This window comes from Ischnura elegans, chromosome 13, assembly GCF_921293095.1.
Source record: "Ischnura elegans chromosome 13, ioIscEleg1.1, whole genome shotgun sequence".
Lineage (NCBI taxonomy): Eukaryota > Metazoa > Arthropoda > Insecta > Odonata > Coenagrionidae > Ischnura > Ischnura elegans.
Genome location: NC_060258.1, coordinates 19,574,536 through 19,596,009, shown reverse-complemented (window position 1 = coordinate 19,596,009; position 21,474 = coordinate 19,574,536). Strand labels below are relative to the sequence as shown.

At 37.9% G+C, this 21,474-nt stretch overlaps 1 protein-coding gene across 4 annotated transcripts in view; it reads left to right on the top strand.

Moving 5' to 3' along the window:
* Positions 1-293: 293 nt before the first annotated feature.
* The window catches only part of LOC124170118 (zinc finger protein 501-like), a 37,870-nt gene continuing 16,689 nt past the window's right edge, over positions 294-21,474 (top strand). The window contains exons 1-3 of one of the 4 annotated variants that reach the window (XM_046548801.1): positions 294-349; positions 530-630; positions 8,831-8,973. The gene's annotated coding sequence lies outside the window, so the exon portion shown is untranslated. The other 3 variants (XM_046548802.1, XM_046548804.1, XM_046548803.1) reach the window with 3 other exon arrangements.

The window sequence follows — 21,474 nt, the reverse complement described above, 5'->3', positions numbered from 1 at the left end:
TAACTATTGCAATGTATAGTAATAATACATATAACAATAAATAGCAGGGTGCATCTTAAAATTCACAATATAAACACATTTCAACAAGTATATCCACCGAAAGAACGTGTTTGTCAAATGGTTGGCGCCATATTCCCATAATTAATTCCCCATCCCCCGCATTTTATAATTCATTTGTTTTTAGTTCCCAATGTGGCCATAGGGGCGCTGTCCCTTAGGGAAATATGGCAACACTGCGGTTAGCATGGATGTTTTCTCTTTCTCCAGGGAATGAAAATCGGAAGGCAGTAGTCAGCAGTAGTGTTTTGTTTTTGTCAACAAAACCGCATGGGGAATGCTAAATCATTACGTAAGTTTTATTTTCACCTTACCAGTTTATTTTTCACAATGAGTTAAATCGTATAACTGTTAAATGAGTTCTAAATTGCAGTGTGTATATTTGAATGATTCAAATATGGTGTTGAAATAATGTAATATAGTAGTGTCTATTTCATTTTGATGGTAAACATTTCTTTTTTCTGTCATACAGCATTGGTTTCGATTCAATTATTCAATCAGTAGTTTTCCAAGAGAAATATAGCTTAAGTTGCAGCTATCCTCTGAATTCCTTGATTAGGCATATTCTACAAGGTATGTACGTACTTCATCGGTGGTGGTAAATGTTTTTAATTTCCAGTTAAACTTGTCAGTATTTAATCATCTATCCGATTGTTATACTCAAAATATACTCCAATTATAAGTCTACGACAGCATTATCGTTCCTTACAGCACTATTTCTAACTTGATTGTGACCGTATTTATTATGCTAAAGTGTATTACACTCGAATATGGTGCCTTACTTTCTTAAACTGGCAATTTTGGAGAAAGGGGGGCACTATATCAATATTAATACGGTAATCGTGGATGTTTGAGTCCAAGTCTGTCCTTTATGTGAACATGATGCTTTCTTAGCTTCGATGGTGGGTTTTGAATATTCTTTATTTCGTGAGTGTTATTGACAATTTTCCAGATATAGTGGCGATAGATGTGATAAAGGCAAGTTGCCAACCAGTTCTCATTTCTCTAGGGTTTTCGTGGAGCAGATGGTTTTCTCTCCCAAATTATCTTGAAAATCCTTTTTAAAGGATTCTTTCTTGTATGGGCCGCGTAAATGTTTCTCTCGTTTTGATGAATAATTTGCTTGAGGTATTAAAGTCGCATGGGAAGTTTTCTCTATTCGCTATCAATTGGGCACAGTTAAAAGTGTTTGATAGTACTGTTCTCTGTTGGAATGGATGATGATGACTGCATTAATTAGGTTAATATCTGATTGTGTAGGCTTTTAATACACTGTAGCTTCTGGGGTTCAGTTATCCGTGCTTCTAATCAGAATATCAGTGTATTTTTGGTTTACCTTGACGTCTACTTCCATTTTCAACTGGATTGTGGGATGTTGTTTGTTCATGTGATCCAGATACTCGGGGAGTATATGGGATAATGCTGCTACATACAAATGTGTATTTACATAGCGATGAAAGTATTTTTGTTTCGGTGTGATGGAAGAAAGTGCCTTTTCTCGAAATCTTACGTTAAATGTTTGTTGTAGTCTGCAAATGTGTGTGGATATAGCAAATTTGGTTTTAGTATCGTGGTTATGGATTAAACTGAGAAGTAGGCAATCACCAATAACCCATAAAAACTCTGTCGCTTTGTGTGTAGTGTATTTCCCTTGTATTTGAAATATCGTTAGCATGTGGCGGTGAAGATTTACAGTGCTATGGTCGGCTTCTTCTCCAAGAATTGTAGGCTATGGTCGGGTTTTAACGAATGATTAATTATCCACCGATCTTCACCAAGTTTAGGATGCATGACTTATTTAACATTATAAGCAATCTTAGCCATGGAAGAAAGCGCTAGCAAAACTATTTAATTATGAAAAATACGGTTCATATCTTGATAAGGAAGTGGCTACTTTTACGAGGAGGCAGTCATCTTGTTTGACAAAAGACGATCGTAAACAAAGAAGATTCTTTTCAAACGTTATTTGGAGTTTGAAGAATGGAGATTTGAGTTGGGTTAAAATAATGTTTTTTCGCATGAGTGCCCAAACGGAAGATTTCCCGGGCGGGTTGGTAGGACGGGTTGTACTAAAAGGAACGGGGAATCGTTTTATCAATTGTTTTGATAATGATTTGTTTACGATCGCGTTTGCCCCTCTAGAGGGAGCTCTACTTCGTAAAAGTAGCCACTTCCTAATCAAGATATGTACCGTATTTATCATAATTAAATAGTTGTGCTAGCGTATTCTTCCATGGCTAAGATTGTTTATTATGTTAAATAAGTCATAAATCCTAAATTTGGTGAAGATCGGTGGATAATTAAGCATTCGATAGAACCCGATCATAGGGATACAGGATAATAAAGACTCGACATTAAGAATTGCTAGTATTTTACCTTGATCCAAGCTGATGTTCCTCAGGGTGCCCACGTAATCTGTTGCATTTTTGATGCGGTAATGGTAGCGAAAACAAATGGTGCTCAAACCCTGTAGAGATTCTTTGCCAAGTTGTAAGTGGTGGACCCGATGGCAACCACAATCAGCTGTAGGGGGGGGGGCGCCCTCCTTGTATTTTTTTTGGCAATCCGTACAGCCTGGGAAATGCAGAGGCATGCGGTATGAGTCTTCTCTTTACACCAATGGGAATTCCCACTTTCTTGATTAGGTCGTTTGTCTTCCTCACTGCACTCTTGGTGGGGCTATTGTCGTAGTGGTGTGTATGCATCACATTGCATTATCTCCTAAATCTTATGGTGGTTTTCTTCATTCGAACTGCACACTGACATTGCCTTTATCAGCAATATAAAGCAGACATTATATATTATTATTGCTGTTTTTCAGCAGGTAGTGCGAGGCAGTCAACTCCTCTATGGTGATGATAAAGTTTTGAGATGATGGCCGTTTTTAGGACCATTGTGATTCCATTTCTTACCTTCTCTCATATTTCTCCTGGTAACCTGTTCTTTTGCTACCTCTTCATTTCCTTGCAAATAAGTATGTCACATTGAGCATTTTGGCTTTGTCATAATAGTGATAATCAAAAGGAATAGGAAATGTAGTAAGGTGTGGGTGGATGGATGTCAGTTTCCATCAGTATTGGCAAATTTTGTTTAAGCATCCTGGCCCTGGCACCTTAAGAGATAGGAAAGCGAGCTGAGAAGTTATATCTTCTACTTGTGCAGGGTGCAGAGCAAATGGGGTAGTTTCCTTCATCAAAGAAAATGAAAGGCATTGATTGCGATGCGTTACCCACCATTAGTGTATGCATAATGTGCAAATTATTTGGTTTTTGAATCCCCAGTTTACACAAATGGCAATGGTCAATTTTATCCTCATTTGAAAAAGGCCAGATTGGTGCCCATGCGATGCCACTCTAGGTGACGTCACAGGGACCTAGTTTCTATAAGAGTAGATAGGAGTTGTACATCATCTGAGATTACCAATGCATGTATGGCACACAGAGCTCAGGGAAATGTGGGATGTGAGATTGGGAGGAGAGAGGAAAGAGAATCATTTAATAGAAGAGGGAATTTGTCCCAATCTGTAACTGTGAATTTGGAAATTGGATATGGGGATGGAGAATTTTAGGGGCATATGGTCTGAGGTGAAAGAGTAGACAACTGAGGGTGTGAATTTAATTGGAAGGTTTAGTGAGAACCCAAAATCAATTATGTCGCATGATCGCGGGGCATAATGCGTTGGCTGGAGTGGAGAAAGTGCGAGGATGTTTTTGTTTTTTACAAAGTCGTAGAGAATGCTGCCGTTTTTGTTGGTCTGGTTGCTATTCCAGTATGGATGCTTAGCATTCCAGTTGCCGAAGAAAATACCGCTCGGTACGGAAAATAGGCGCTCTTGATTGTCTGTTGTGATGTGTTTGGAAGGTATTCTGTAAACTGAGTATATATTTAAGGGACCGGCTTTCGCGTGGATTGATACACCAAGAGCTTCGAATACGTCGGGAGTGGGAGAGTACAGGAGGGAGTAAGGAATGCTATTACTGACCAGAATTGCTACTCCTCCGCCACATATTGTGTTGCGATCCAGTCTGTAGATTTTGTGGTGTGGAGAGAAAAAGGAGAGTGTTGGTTTTAAGTGAGTTTCCTGTAAGAGTATGAGGTCTATGTTGGTGTCGATGGCATACTGAAGGAGTTCTTGTTTTTTAGTCCGTACCCGTTGCAATAGGGTAGTTTCCTTCATCAAAGAACACAAAAGACATTGATTGTGATTCGTTACCCACCATTAGTGTATTCATAATGCACAAATTATTTGGTTTTTGAAATACCGGTTTAGACGAATGGCAAGGGTCAAATTTTATCCTCGTTCGAGAAAGGCCAGATTGGCGCCAATGCGATGCCACTCCACATGACGTCACAGGGACCTACTTTCTATAAGAGTAGATAGGAGTTGTACATCGTCTGAGATTACCCATGCATGCATGAGGCACAGAGCTCAGGGAAACATGTCTTTATTAATCACCTATTAAAACTGGCTAAGGTCAGAAAAATTTTCTTCGTTTGATAAGGTATTAATAATCCTTATTTAAGCCAAGCGCTACTAGCTTGCAGGGTACTCTGCTACCTAGTTATCCGTCGCATTTTCTCGCGCTTGAAATTTTTCACTTTTCATATTATCATAGAAAATAGATATCGTCATTTAAAAATCTAAAAGCATGAAATACGAACTCCAGGAGTAAAAATCTCTTGATTTTGGCATTAAAAAAATTATAGGAAACCACCCTTTTGTTTCTCCCCTGAAGTGTATGTGTTGTAGGATTTCATTCTTTCTTGGCAAACTAATGAGGCGAATATTTCTCGGGTCAATAGGTGATTTGGTCTTATTTGCCAATGTTTCAATAGCTAACTCCAAGATACAGACTCATGATGTACTTAAAATTTCTCCCCTTCTCCATCCAAGATACTTTTGAACCTTCAGACTGGGAATCTATCGGAGTTTCACCCTGCTAAGTGTGAGATTGTGCCACTGGCAGAATTGTAACCTTTTCCTGTCATATTCAATATTCCAGGTGGTTTTGAAAACTGTTCTTTTTAGAAATACTTATTTTGTCTTGATCATTAAATTATGCATGGATATCTTGATAACAAGAATAGATAACATTGGTAAAAACAAATGGTAAAATAAATTGTCACCAGAATTAAAATATCTGAAGATTGTTATCAAAAAGCTCTCCAATCTGCTCTCCCGTCAACTAATCTTATTATATTTACCTGAGTACCTTACCCTATGCAAGTCATTGAGGGCTTTAATTTGATTTTCTTAGTGAATCTCACTTGTCTTCCTCAGGACATCCCTTTGTAATGAAATTGTTCCAAGTTTTCCTATTGGTTTTCGAAAGATTTCTCCTTTCTCCTAATCTTCTTGTCACCTAAACATTATTTAACCTTTATTATTAACCCATTATTCCCCAGACTGCACATAGGGCTTTCAACTCCGGTTATTTCGCATTTTATGGTTAATTATGGCCTAATTATGATTAATATTCGGACAAAATTATTATATTCAGCATGATATATGATTTGCATAATGTTGCGTTTACGCTACGCTGGGAAAACTCTGGAAAATAAAAGCAAAAAAAAAAATTTCAAAATTAGGTTGCATATTTTATTTTTCATCGTCTTTTCTGATGTAATGTTCAATAATATGCTGGCTGGAATTAAACGTAGCACTTTTAGCAACATAATTATCCTTGATTTGCAAATTTGACATCTTCGCGGGGAATTATATGTAGCCTGCGGATGAAATGCTCTATTCTCCCTTGATGGGCATGCTACAGTTTACCCCACATACATGTTACTTTTCCTAAGGTGTTCCGCATGTGGACTTCAATTTTTATGCTAAAGGTCATTAGCCATTGTTTTGGAAACGATTTCTTGTCTCAGTAAAGTTTTACGATCTCTGACCGAAATTCTAACTGAGGAATTGCTTTGCCCGTGACTTAGGCGTAAAATCTCTACGGATTCACCACTGCACTGTCAACCGCTATTCGGAATAGAGGCCACCTCCATGTTTTGCTCATAATCTGGATACGGTTACATGCAACATTTTTTATTCGCGTTTGTAATTTTTAATTTATTGCCTCTCCCTGATTGTAATCGTTGATGATATTTCAATTTTCTACGGGAATCTCCGCGAATATCTTTTTGTTCTTACTATGGGTTCCATATTCTTATAATTTAAAGCAACAGCAATGACAGAGTTATCATACCATCGTACTAAGAGAATATATTTTTACCTGTCAAACGAATAGTAGAAATCCTTGTTAGGTTTTTTTGCCAAATCTCTCGAAGACATGAGTGCCCAGTTTTCCGTTCGACTTCCTCTTGCTTTTTCCCCTGAAAAATAACAATTATCACTTAAGAGTTGCTAATAGATTGTAACTGATGAAGAAATTATCAAAATACTTGGCAAGAAGTTTTGGAGACTAGCAAAAAAATTCAGTAAATTTATTACTACCATTTCTTCTAGTGAACTTACAAATCCTAGGCATATCACTTTCAAGCTCCACCTCTCCATGTGGCAAAAATTCAAATGGATAGCCTGTAGATGAGGCCAGACACCACAATGTGTAACATACCATAAATTGTTCCCCACGAATGAACATTTTAGCTGTGTGCCACCTGAAATATGGAACCATTCAGTTATTATTATTATTATTATTATTATTATTATTATTATTATTATTATTATTTGGTCTTATTTTCCCAAGCAAATTTTAGGACATTGTTGTCCTCTCTTCCAATTAACTTGATGGACAATCACAAACATCCATGCCCTGGATGGTGATCAATCCACCCAGGCGGGATTCGAACCCGCGACCTCTAGGTTAGCAGCCGGGGACTTTACCCTGACGCCACCGAGGCCGGCAAATTTCCATTCAGTTAGGAAAATTCCTAACTGAATGGAATTTTGGTTTAGTCTATTGAGAAAAAGTCCAACTTTCAAAAATGTATCACTTTGTGTAGTTGAGAATTATCGGAGAGCTTTCGATATTTATTTAATTCATCAAACCAAGTCCTCGTCATAAATTGCCTCACAATTGCGACAGACATCTCTTGGCTTGTCCAGTACAACTTAGTCCGTGGTAATATAAGATACCTCGACAACATTACGATTCTCATTATTTTTTTATACCTGCCTCATCTGAGTAAGTGTATGGTTATTTATCTCCTCAGCGTAATTATTGAGTAGCTCAAAATTAATTCAATTAATTTTCCATTGAGAAATAAGTGACGGAGCTCAATTGGTGAGTGGCCTCCACTTATTGGTAATAATAAGTGTTTCTATTGCCTTTTTCACACAGAAATTCGGGACTCCTACGGAGGTAGATTCTATTTTTTACATTTAGATGAACCGCTGTTTATTCTCTGAATCTTTTACCTGGGCGTGCACTTTTACTGGACGATTTTTCTTTTGATACTGCTTGAGTAAAATGTGATTTACCTTGCAGCACCTCCTGCAATATTTGAAATACTGAGAAGATGTAATCCCCATTTTAATTCCAAAGTTAAGAAAATATTAAACATCGCCTCTCCTATCAATTTATATTCTTCAGCTACCTTCTTGACGCTTCTTATAGAGTATATGTCTGAGCCGTGGAAATAACGGATAAAATTTTCTTCAATTTTAAATCTGAAGGAAACCCCTGAATAAATTATTTAGCAAAAAGCCGAGCAAAAACTACTGTGGTGTGATTGATATAAAATACTGGATGTGAATTAAAGATGTATTTCAGAGGACAATTTCACTGGTACGAACCCAACTGAAGCTAGATTATTAGCTTTACATAACCTAAGCGATAGAAGAAAAAATAGGTAACTCAGGATTGCACGGAGAAAATTCCAGTGAGCGACTAGAGGAACGCTCCGGCTTTCATCACAATCATGCTTCAACTAATAGGTTTCTCACCCTCTCATTCTACCATCTCTGAAAATGAATGCATCTGAAGCTGAATTTAACGTCTACGAAGTAATCCTTTCACTCAACGACATGGGAATGACATTGCCCTGTATCGGTTCCACGTGTGCGTGCAACAGCTTGACTCCAGGAAGTACCAGAGTGTTCGATGTAAAATTCATACCGATGGCCATGTTGGAATTCAAGATGCCATTCACCCTTTACTAAGTAAACTCACAACCTGTGAGTGCCAAAAAATGCATCTAAACTGCCTCCAAAAGACTACGTTGTCGATTAAAAGCCATATTGACGATTGGCGTTATGCTTTGAGACAAGCCCTCTGGTCTACCATAGAATTCCCATCGTGGCGTAAACGCAACATTATTTATAACAACCATATTTATACCATAGACGACAAAAGTTCGTCACAAAAATAAACAAGATGAATAAAGAAGCTTAGAACTAAGAAAAAACATTACCTCTAGTAAGATCAGGAAATAAATCTTTGTAAAAAATATTTACAGTTTGTAGTACTTCAACGCTTCAAAATAGGCAAAATTCGAAATAAAATAAAAATTATTATTTTAATGAATGTTTTTCCAAAAATAACTGAATAAGAGCGAATGGTATTTCAGGGATTCAGAAACCCTGAGAAAAAATTATCCTGAAGCAAAGGTTTTTTCATAATAATTTCAATTCAATAATGTTGCGTTTACGCAACGCTGGGGATTAATGGGTTAATTTAATTCAGTTTAATGATGTCATATTCATTACTTTTCATTGGCACCACATTTTTGATACTCCTTATCTGGACTTTGCCTAGCTCTGTGTACCCTGCCTAAGAAATTCTCGTCTAACTCAAGTTACTCTCTTCATCTCTAGGTTGCCAGTCGTTCAGGAGTCTAGCCTGATCCAAAGTATATCAGAAGAACAGTTCCAAGTTCCCTCCATATTGCAGCTGGCCTGGTGGTTTGGACCACTTGAGAGGCTAACACAGGGTCTGCACTGCACGGAGTATTGTTGAAGTAAGGGTTTTTCAGTCTGTAGATCATTGCTTTTCAGTGGACAATTTAACCAAGGTTGCAACTTCCATTATGACTGAGATGATGAATGAGAAATAGCGTCTTATAATAATTATTATTGTATTCTACCAATTAGGATTTTTTCCATAGAGTTCTTAGATGCATTGTGAGAAAATCCTCTTTCTTCAGGCACTTCCCTCTTTAGTTCACAATAAAGCCTACTCCCTTTCATTATATCTATTGTAACGGAACACGAAATGCTACATAATTTTTAGGATGACGTTTGCATCAATAGTCCCGAGTAAGGAATGATCGAGCCATCGTTATTTACTTTTGAGACACCATAATATATTTTACACCTGCGTGACATATAGAATAATCAAAATTAACTACCCCAATGATGACGAGGTGAACAAAAATGCAACAATAATATAGGAATGATATGACTCATTTCTCCTCCCCTCCAAAAAAAAAAGAACAATACGTGATATTACAGAGAATGTGGTGGGCTAGGTTCACAATATGCCCAAATCAAGTCTTAAGGTTGCTTGCATTATCACACTGAGTAATATTTCGGACACTGAGTCAATACTTTATCGAAAGATATGGTGCACCATGACAGAGAGAGAGAGAGAGAACCAAAATTCTGGCTCCACAATTTGGGAAGTGATTAGGGGTCTTGGAGAACAAGCATGGGGAGGGATCGCTAACTGCAATGTTCCTACGGTTTCTGTCGGAGCATTTTGCAGCAATCAATGAGGCGACGACTCGGAACCAAGTGTTGGCGGGATCGAGGGCTGTCTCCCTCCCGATCTCTGGGCGTTGGTCTCATCCTTCGCTTGTCTGCAATCACTCTCAGCTTCAGGTGTACTTTCGAAGATTCTCGTCCTCCGCCAGCAGTACTCTGGTGACTCCCAGGATAAGGACATTCATGTACGTCACATCACTCCCCTTCTCTCTCCATCGCCGACTTTGCTATCACTTCTCGCCCCTAGGCTCTCTCTCTCACGGTGGCTATATACCCATATGGAGGGGAATGACGCGCTAGGGGTGGGGTTTTAGTGGTGAGGGGGGGTTTCACTTTGCCTCTCACGTCGTGTGGGTCATCAAGTGGGTACGCATTGACCAGGGGTGCGTTCCGAATCACGCATCATGTGCATTGATGCACATCAGGCCATTCCGATTCAAGCATTGATGTGCATTGATGCAACGCTGCATCGAGCATATTTCGAGGTTTCGGAAGCATCAACTCGCATCGGCTCGCATCAGAAATCCTTGATGCATTTGATGCGAAGGAGAAAATGGGCGCAACCTTTTAATATTGTGATTGTGTGTTTGGTGTTTGCATAGGGTGTTTAAACGACTCCATTGTGCTTCTACGATCATAGGAGAGAGTTGAAGGAGTTATAGTTATTAGTTTTTGAAATAATTAGTCCATATAAAATTGAAAATGGGCAAATCCGATGCGTTGAAGTGTGCATATATGTAACTTGTTTACAACCGTTATTAATTTCATTGGTGGTAAAAATGCAAAATACGATCTATAATTTCACACATTGAAATGCTGGCGTGGTAGTTTTAACCATAATTTTGCTTCTGTTCACTAAATTGTGGAAATTTCAGACACTTAACTTTATATTGTGAAAAGATTAGTTTAAAAGCTACCTACTAGGAAGTGTTTATGGTATAATAGTATCTTCAAAATAACGATATGACACTTTGTTCGTCGAAATAAATGAATTACTTGCGCTTTGCAGAATCTCTTTGGTCTATCATTTGAAGGCACATTGCAAAATGTTGCTATTTTGACAAACATTTATTAGCAATTTAATGTGCGAAACACCTTCATTGCAAGTGAATTTGTTCGGTAGGTACTAAAATTATTTTCCCCTGCTAAAAAGATAAGTTCACCTCAAGTAAAGGGACATCCAGGGTAGTGATGCCGTGACAGATAACATCATCAAATAATTTATTTATGCATTTTAAGCGAGGATCATAGATGTGTGCTCAATTTACAATGATATGTGCTTGATTTACAGTGATGTGTGCTTGAAGTACCCCATTGAGTATTAAGTGCAATTATTTTTTTCAAAGCGTGTGATTATGAATACTGCAGTTAGTGTTATAAATTGGCTCCAAATACTCTTTAATAAATGCATGGGTTACGCGGCCAACTTATTTTCAGTGTACTTGTAAATGCTATCCAACTAAAAGCACACTTCCATCAATGATCTCAAAAGTATTGGGTTTCCAAAATAGTTCTCAGTTGAACTTTGGTATTGTCTTAAGAAGCTGCATCATAAAACATTGAAAAGTAAACAAAAACATTGAAAACCGGAAATCACCTTCACTATAGTGATTACCGGTTTTCATTGTTTACGTTCAATTTTTAGTGATTATTACACCATACAAAATCTTCTAAATCAGAAGGAAGTAAAAAATTCTATTTGGTGAGTGCCACTCTAAGTAAATGGACAATGCCCAATATTTCAATTCACAAAATACTTAATTTTATTGTGTTTTAGGGTTTTTTAATGGATTCGGAACAGTTAAATGTGTACTTATGTTGAAAAATGAGACTCAAAATCTCTTTTTGATCAGAGAACATCAGTGCATTACTCTGAGAGTGCAGTAGTGGTTGCCACAGAATATGTTGTAGCTATTTATTTCTTAACTTTGCAACTAGGTTACAAGCACAACAACCTCCCTTCAACTACCCCTATGAAAAAATTATGTAAAACTGTTTCAAATTTTTATACATTCTTGTACATTACCATGGCAATGTATAAAAATTTGAAACAGTTTTATACAATTTTTTCACAGGGGTTGTTGCTTCCATCAGCTACAAAATTCTATTGATTAATGTAGTTAAAATGCTTAACATTGATAAGCTCCTTTGGAAGCACATCTGCTACCAAATATATTTTGTTGACATATGTAATCAGCAATTATTTTTTCCTTTGGCATCAGAGTTTTTAACAAAATGATGTCTAACCTCTGTTCTTTGACCTTCCATCTCCACTTTGCATTTTTTTACTGCAGACTGTTCATCATTGCATACATGCACCACATCACCACCAAGTATTTTAATGCAGGTCTTTCCAACAATTTCTTTTATAATTCTGGAGAGTAATATACTATTTTTTGCTCCAGCTGCCAAACTTACATACTTGCCTTCTATTGTATACATGGCCACTGCACAGCACTGCCTTTGGTTTTCCCAAGCTTCTGCTCCATTAATTAACTTGTCATGTATTCAGCACAGGATACTCAATCTATTTTGTCGATGGCAAAGTCAGCATTTGTATATCCCTCCAGAAACGTTCCTTACTAAGAATAAGAAATGTGATAATTTATAGCTCCCTTCAACTATCTTAATATACTCTTTGCATATGCCCAGTATTGCATTGTAATATCATCATTAAACCTTCTTAACTTTGAAACTGCAAAGACAAGATCTGGTCCTGTACAAATCACTGCATACATAAGATAACCAATCAAAACTAGGAATGGAACGTCAGGACAAGTTTTTGGGTCACCAGGAGCTACATTCAAACCTGCTTCTATGAGACAAAGGTTGATTGCAGGTGAAGTTAGTAGATGACAAGGAGATTATGTGATCTGGTAATTTTTGAGCCACTCCATTTTATAAAGAAAGCGTCTCTTCTGCTTCTCCTCCCTCGCTTCCAAACACTGACTCATTTTCTTGATTACTCTCAAAACTAATGTTTACATGAGTTGGAACTTTGCCATTACCCTCACAACAGTTCTGCTTGAAGATTATAAGATTTTGAAGTTTTATCTTTTATCGCACATGCCCTTAACTGCCCCTGGTATGCCTGACCCATATATTCACCCCCATAATCTGTATGCAGGCATTTCATATTGTTCCCTGTCTCATTCTCCATTGCTTGCCTTAAAAATTGTATAGCATTGTAGGACTAAATGAGACTCCTTACTTTTAATATAGAAAACCAAAACCTTTCTTTTGCAGTCATCAGTGAAGGTGAGCATATAGTTTACATAAATAGTATACATATATTTTCACTTATAATACCATCAGACCACACACTTCTGAGAGGATCAGACTTAATTTATTGCATACTGCATCCATTGTAGCACTTATCTCGAATCATTTCTTTGCTAACTTGCCATCAACATATGCTATACAAGGCTGAAATTTATTATTAGGGGTACAATCCACACCACTGACAACTCTATTATAACCTGCATGTTACTCTGTCACAAGTCTGCTACTTTTGTGCCACAGACATAGTAAACAGTCCTCTACTACTCTGAAAGTCAATCCTACATAACAAGTTGTATTACTTTTACTTTTTGAGTTATATTGTTTCAAATATTGACAAAATATACCATTTTCTTCAAAACTACTGGCTAGATCAGTCCTTTAATGTAAATTTACTTCCAAAGATCTGGCATCAAATCAGTTGTACCCAGATTCATCAAAGAAGAAAGCTGTGTCTTTTTTAACTAGCTTCCTTACAGACAGTACATTGGTTGATAAATTTGTAACATTTTGATCTGGAGTATAACACATTACAGTGTGGGAACATGGGCAATTTCGGAGGAGAATGGGAGAGACTGGAGGTGGTTGAGATGTGGGTAAGGAGAAAGTGAAGTGGACTGAGAGAAGAAAGAAAGACAAAGTGCGAGACATGTTGAGTGAGGAGAGGCAGCTTCTGGATAGAATTCAAAGGAGACCGGAGGTATGGATTAGACGAGTACTGAGCTGGGAATGGATGTTGAAAACACTACTAGAGGATAGAGTGTTGGGTAAACAAAGGAGAGAATAGGATTTTTAGATAGCATGAAAAGGTTGAAGTTGTGAATTCAGGAGGGAAGTCCATGAGGGCAAGGGGGACTTTTGGAATGCTCCATGCAAACCTACCTTAATACCAAGCGGTAGAATACTTTAATATAAATGTCATGGAGTTTATATTTAAGCAATATATATGCAGTATGTAAAAGCGTTTGTGAAACTTTTATCGAGGTTTTAAGTATTTGTTCCCGATTTTTATGAAAAAAATTTGTTTTCAAATCTTATATCTTATTGGAAAACCAAAATCGTCTCTTCAAAACAATTTGACCCATAAAACTCACTGATGGCTGAGATATATTACACACTAGGCTTCCTTGTTGACCATTTTTCAAGTTAACTGCACAAATTCCCGTCAATTCGCTCAGTCTATCACTTTTAAGTAAACATGAGTTGCAAGTAACGGCTTGGAACTTTCGAACGACTGTAATGAATACAATGAAGTATTAATATACGTATCAATTACTCATTTTTCATCGTCATAGATACTATGCATATTACATTTTGGCGTATCAATCATTGTGTTATCGCTTAATCCGAACTATCTTCCAGCAATGGTGCCTGCGGAACGGTGGAATGCTTCCCGCTCATATCGCATCAAGTCGTTCCGAATCACGCATCAATGCCTTGATGCAATTTCGGAATGGCTGTATCAAGGTCATGCGTTGATGTGCATGATACATGATTCGGAACGCACCCCAGCATATCGCACAGCAAAACCGTTGTGATTCACAGATTCACAATGCCCAAGGCATGACACAAGCTACCCACACACACATTCATAGGCACGCACAGTCACATACACGATCATCCCCTGCTCGGGTTATCGCACAATGAAAACAAAATACCAGACATATGATTGGTATGTAACACTGTGGCCCTATTTGTTTCCTTCCTCCCCCAAATTTTCCTAACATTCTACCCTCTTACCCTGTTTTCAACATCCCCTCCCACCTAAGTGCTCCGTCCATGCCTTCTGTCTTCTCCATATCTCATCCAGAAGCTTTCTCTCCACACCCACCATATCCACCACATCCTCCTCCTCTTCTATCCTCCCTCATGCAGCCAGGGCCGTATAATCATTACAAATGAGTCATATATCCCTCTAATCTAAACCTATCTTCTTGAGAATATTCATTTACCCAGTTCACTCTATGAAATGCTTTTTCGAAATCCACAAAACAGGATTGCAAGTCCTCATCTTCACAAAATCCTCTGGCCAGCATCCCTCCTCATAGTTCCTTAGTACTAGTTTGAAAAATCCTTCCTACTTTCCCTTCATAGATTCTTCAGAAGCTCACACTCTATTTTTTCCACGCTCACAGCTTTCCTAGCCTTCATGTAATGAAGGGCTCTCTAGATTTCAGCATCTAAGATCCCTGGCCATATATTTATCCTCTTCCACTGCACTTTCCTCCTCTAAAGTCAATCTCTCCGGCCTGTTCCTTCCACCATACAGATTCTCCTTCTATTACTCAACTCTGTACCTCTTCCCACTTGGTTAACATCCTTCTGTCTTTAGCCTTATGTTTATACATTGCTTGGCCTCATTTTCTGTTCTATAGCAACTTAACTTTTGTGTACAAAGTGCCTACCTCTCCTTCCTTCTGAAACTTGTCCATGTCCTCACACAGTCTTTTCCACCAAGCCTCCCTTTCCCTCTTAGTTTCATGCCTTATTCAATTTTTCATTTCTTTATACAGTGGAAGCCCGGTTTTGGTATTACGGCATTTTACGAGAATCACGTTTTTGCGAGTGACAGTCCTTGTACCGCCAAATGGCATGCGTGTCGCATGTAAAATAAATCGGATTTTGCAAGGTCAAAAAGTTCCTTCCACTGTGTACGCTCGGTTTTACGACAGATATTTCTTGATATATATATTCAGCGCCTTTGCATACAACGAGCACTCGGTTTTGTGTGCAATTTCCGAGGGATTAATGAGTAAGCGAAAAACCAGGCTTTTACTACTTTTACCCTGATCTGTGCCCACTTTCTTCCACTTCCTCCTCTCCTTCATTTCTTTTACCATTGCCTCTGTGATTTTACAGCTTCTTCATCCTTCTACTGTAAACGTAACCAACTGACTTCTCTGCCCCTTTGCCTGTTTTACTATTCCTGTTTTGATATTATCCCACCCTCTCTCTACAGTATGCGTTTTTAATACTCTGGATTCTATTTTCCTCTAGTTCCTGATATTCCTGCCTCATAATCCCATTCAGAGCATCTACATTCCATTTCCTCTCCTTCCTAACTTTCATTAGTCTTTTGAGCATTACAAGCCTTCCATAAATACTAGGTTGTGGTCTGAATCCGCATCCACTGCAGGGAAGCTGCACGTGTTTTTCACACTTTTCTTGAACCTCTGTCTCACAATGATGTAATCTACCTGATATCTCCCCACATCCCCTGGGCTTATCCATGTGTACCTTGGCCCTTTATGATGGTTGAACCACGTGTTTGTGCTGAATAACTTGTTTCTCCTGCAAAACTGCTGCTTCTTTCTCTCCTCTGTCATTCCATTTTCCCAATCCGTACTCTCCTACATCTCGTATTTCCCTTCCATCCCTCCCTTTCTCCACTGAGGCGTGCGAGTCCCCCATCACTACTAGATTATTCTTCCTTGTAGTTTGTCTAATTGTTTCCTGGAGCTGTTCATGCGCCTCATCTCCTTCTTCCTTCCTATGATTACTATTTAGTGGGCATGCAAACTTGAACCACATCAAGGGTAGTTGGTCACACCTCTTTTTCTACCACCAGAATACTATTGCTTCTATCTAAAATTCCAACTTGCAAGCATTGCGCAACTTTAATTATTAAGGAATTAATATGTAAATAGTGAACTGCTCGAGTTGATAGCCACTAGCATTACTATTCACCGTAGAGACTTACTCACTCGAGAGGTAGGTGTCAATGGCAATGTTTTAAATAATTTCATAATCAAAACTTTTACCTATACTGATACAGTGTGATTGCAATGTTAATGCACTCGGTAAAATGTACAATTTAAAAAAGTAAAGTCACATTTGCAGAAGAGGAGTAGATTCCCTTTATTGCAAACAGTTTCATTACAAAGTTTTTGTTGTTATGAGGTGAATTCATGGTCCTGACAAAAGGGGATCATAAACAAGTGGTAATTGATTTTACGAATTTTTATTTTTCCAAAAATTAAGAGCGTCAGTTTTTGCCCTGGTGGTCAGTGGAAGGACTTCTTTATGAAGTTTGATGCAGTACTCAATAGCATTCATGAGGTTATGTACAATCACTTTCAAAAGTCGATCCACATACCCGGCGCAGCCGTCTCCGTTATTCTCCAAAGTCGACCTTCGCATATTCCTTGCGCGTTCCTTGTCCAATGGCGATCAATTTGACTTTATCGGGCTGTACACTTGGTGCAACTTGACTACTTCAACCCGCCCCAAGCACGATTTCAGACGTAGGGAAGCCCCGTGTACCCTCCCCCCGAGAGCCAAACCATTCCACCATCGAAGAGTGCGGATAAGAATTTAAAGGTTTTTCCGGTGAGTAACCCATTGCACAAGGAAGATAGAGGAACATATGAGTCGTTTGGTAAATTTATACAGCACACATAGTACAAATAAAATTTTCGGAGCATTTCGAGCATAATACTTCAATATTTTTTTTTCACATCGTCTTGTGGAAAATAGTAAGTAAACGTGTCACGGTTACCATCACCCATGCTCGCATTCACCCGTGTCGGCGACGAGGGATTTCCAATCATTTTTCAGTGTTTACAAGTGCACTCCTGTAAATGCAGATACTCCTCAAGTTTTAGTTTATTAGGAATACAAGTGGTGCCTTCATTTTGAAAACCTCAACTTAATCCCATCCTGTAAACAGAAAATAAGAAGAAGTATTTTAATTTTTACCTGGCAAAAACTACCGGTAAGGCAATTGTTTTACATATAATTTTTGCAGGAAGTAAGTATATTTTTCAGATGAGCAATCAGATTGGCTTGAATTTCTTTATATAAGTTAAATATAATTTTTCACTGAAAGAAGTAGCGAGATATTTATGTGCATAGAGTAAAATGGCAGGCATTTAAACCACAGTGCGTCGTAGGAAGTGTTGGCCTTTTCTTTCTCTGGAATACTCGTACAAAAGTACTGTTCAGTGTTTCTCAAGAAAATAAATGCAAGTAACAACAGGGTAGCATTATGATTGGGTCAACCATTTATGTTGGTCATAGAAAAACATAATTTACCTCCCCTTCGGAGATGAAAAAGGGAGTATATTTGATTATTATTTAAGGTAGCCTGATAATGTTGGATAACATGGAAGATTTTACGAATCATCCCGCCTTGAACTTACCACTTTATTTGACGGCAATGCCCACTCACATAAGGCCTTTTCATTCCATCCGTATCCTTACTTTCATCCTTCCCCTCCCCCTTGCCTCAATTCTCTCCACTATAGACAGCACTTCTTTATTTCTTTTCCTCTACGTCCATCTCACCTTCTCCATTCTTTTTCATACTCACATCTCGAATGCTTTCATTCTTTACTGCTCCCTCTTTCGTCGGAGTCTAAGGCCCGTATCGTCAGTCGCTTCTTTAGCCATCCTTCATCTTCCTCGGCTCCTAAAGGATAGATTTCAGTTCGAGAGACGTCCGAAGGTCTTCTTCAGCGCACTTTGCTGATGAAGGACTCCTTGCCAGCGTAGGTTGGTCTGGCCCAGCCTTCACAGCCACTTCACAACCATTTCATCACTTTAAAGATTTTTTAACAGGCCTTTCATAAAAGATAGATTGGTAGAAATGATTTTGTTTTTATTATTTGTGATGGCGATAATGTTTTAATTTTGTTTACGTTCATTTTTTTGTTTATTTCTGCTTTACATTGAAATGTTATCCGTAAGCCGGTGCATCAAAGACAATGATTGAACAGCGTAGTATCATGGATATTAAAGCTGTTAGGAGATGTTTGTGTATTTCGACACATAAAAACCTTAATTGGAGGTATTCCTGAGGTATAATCATTCGCGATCATGTTGAATGACATGATAAAAGTCGTCATACTTGACGCAATCCATGCTAAGGATATCACCCAGCACGTTAAAATCACATCTAGATCGATGTAAAAAGCCTACAAATAAATTTTTCTTGCACATATGCGCTAGATATGGATATGAAGTAACTACTTAGTGCAATTGTGTTCATCATGTATTACTCTTAAGCTTACAAAGGGAAAGTTTAATCACATCTTATTCACATTTCAAAGCAAAGGTTGATTATTTACATTAATAAAATATTACTGCGTTTGTGTGGACATACGTCAAGGCAACCGATTTAGCCCAGTGGTTAGCGCCCAACGCTACCATGCGGAGGGCCCACATTCGATGCTGCTAGCAGGCGGATTTTTTAAAACTTTTTTATGTATATTTTTGGCATAAACTTACGTTAAACTATTAATTTTATGATTTTAAATCATAAGAGTGTTTTCTGGATTGAAAATCTTTCACATGTGCACGCTACGTATGTTTTATTATCTTTTGATTTTGATAGTTTTCATCGAACTGCTGTGGCCATTTCGGTATCAATTACCAAACCAGTTTGATATAATTCATCAAATTGGTTTGGTAATTGTTACTAAATTTTTCAATGAGCCATATGACGACCGAAAAGTTTGATAAATTTCATCAGAATTCGATAGTTTTAACACCTTTTTTCCGCGTACGATTAAGTTTTTGCCAACGTTTCGGTATATTTTAAAACCTTCATCAGGGCTATGAATGAAAAAATGAGACGACAATAATATACAATATTCATACATACATGAAGGTTACAAAACACTTGTTTTACAATATTACAATAAAAAAATGAGAAAGGAATGCACAAGAATTTTGACATTAAAATAATATTTTTTATATTTTTTAAATGTCAAAATCCTTGTGTATTCCTTTCTCATTTTTTAATTATATTGTAGTATAAAAGCTTTTTTGTAACCTTTATTTATGTATCAATGTTGTACATCATTGTTCTCTCATTTTTTCATTCATAGCCCTGATGAAGGCTTTAAAATAAAACAACACGTTGGCAAACAACTTTTTGCATTATATTACCCAGACCCCAGGAATTATTTAATCATCATGTTGGCTTACGTTAATGCTGCATTGTTTAGATGTACGTTTCGACTACTAAAGACTATAGTTGATATTTACTAATCATCTAACTGAGGAAACTTGTTGCTTTTTTCCCACGCTTCGGTCTGTTGTATTTTTGAAGTATGAATTATCTATGAATTTTCGGCTAATTTAATTTCTGATTCCAATGCAAACTGTCACTGCGTCCGTTTTATTATTTTATTGAATATCCCTATGTTTGATTACCAAATTAAACAGAAGAACTCTTTCCGTGTTACCCATTCGCTCCATTTCGGCATATTTTGTGACTCATGTGACGATAGGTGAATTATGCTTTGTCTTTGTTTGACTGGATGAACGGATCTCAGAACCGGGCATTCCATGAGCGACGAAAATGATCCAAAAGACCAGCTTAAGTCGGAAGATAAAGAAGAGCTTCACTGAGGATCGTCTCTCGAACGTAATCGCGTCCTTCGCGAAGGAGGCCGCCGAAGGAATCCTAAGTGAAGACGAGATCTGAAGGAGCGACTGACGATATGGGCCTAAGTTTCCCCACCATAGAGTGGCACACTCCAACCGGTATAATTGGTAGATAATAAATATACTTTGTATTTGTTGCGCATAAATAGTCATCTGCTGCCCAACATGATATATTTTTATCGAATGAAAATTATGCTTGCGTAGTTTTGTACTTGGAGGATTGTGATCAGTATCTGTTAACCCGTAATACTGACTCAGGGTATTCATTACGTGAGTGTAAGTTCTATCATAGCAGTAAAATGACTTATATATAATAATGTGGAGGGCATTGACATGCATGATATCACAAGGTTCCAATTACGGCTGATTATAGCAGAAAAAATGAAACGAAAAAGGGGAAAGTCTTACGTTTGATCTGCCAATGAAAGGGGCAATGATAAAAGATAAACTAAAGGTGCCTTAAAATGGTAATAAACAGGCAAACTAATCATGTAATTAATGCTTTTGATGGTTTATAATTATAGAAAATATGTTTTGTGATAACTATTTACACTTGATTAAAGCCTTTGCGGCTCATGGTGATTTAAGAGAGACCAACGGGTGTATGCTGCGTGATGTATCGCAAGTGCCCTGACGTTTCGTCGCTGACTGCTGGCGACTTCTTCATGGGAATGATTTTCATGAGGAAGTGGCAAGCCTTTCCCATTCCATTGAAGAAAAATCCAGCAGTCGGTCACGATACTTCGAGGCAATTCCGATACATCACGCGGCATACACCCATATGCCTCTCTTTAATAACTATTTACGAGAGATGTGTGAATAGTAACTGCGAATACCTCGAACACTAGAAAGTATTCGACATCCAAGGTCTCGAATAGTTATGCCAAAGGTATCGTCTCGAATACCTCGAATACTTTGAATTTCGCGTCGTAGTCTATCGCACGCACGTCGTTGGTAGTTGCCTCGGGAAAATGTAGAGAACTCTAGTCTTTTAGTGCATGCAGCGCCGTTTTAGGCAAGTTGACGAACTACATCAAATTCGCGGGTTAGAGCAGTGAAAAGAGTTCGACGTGGAGAACCTACAT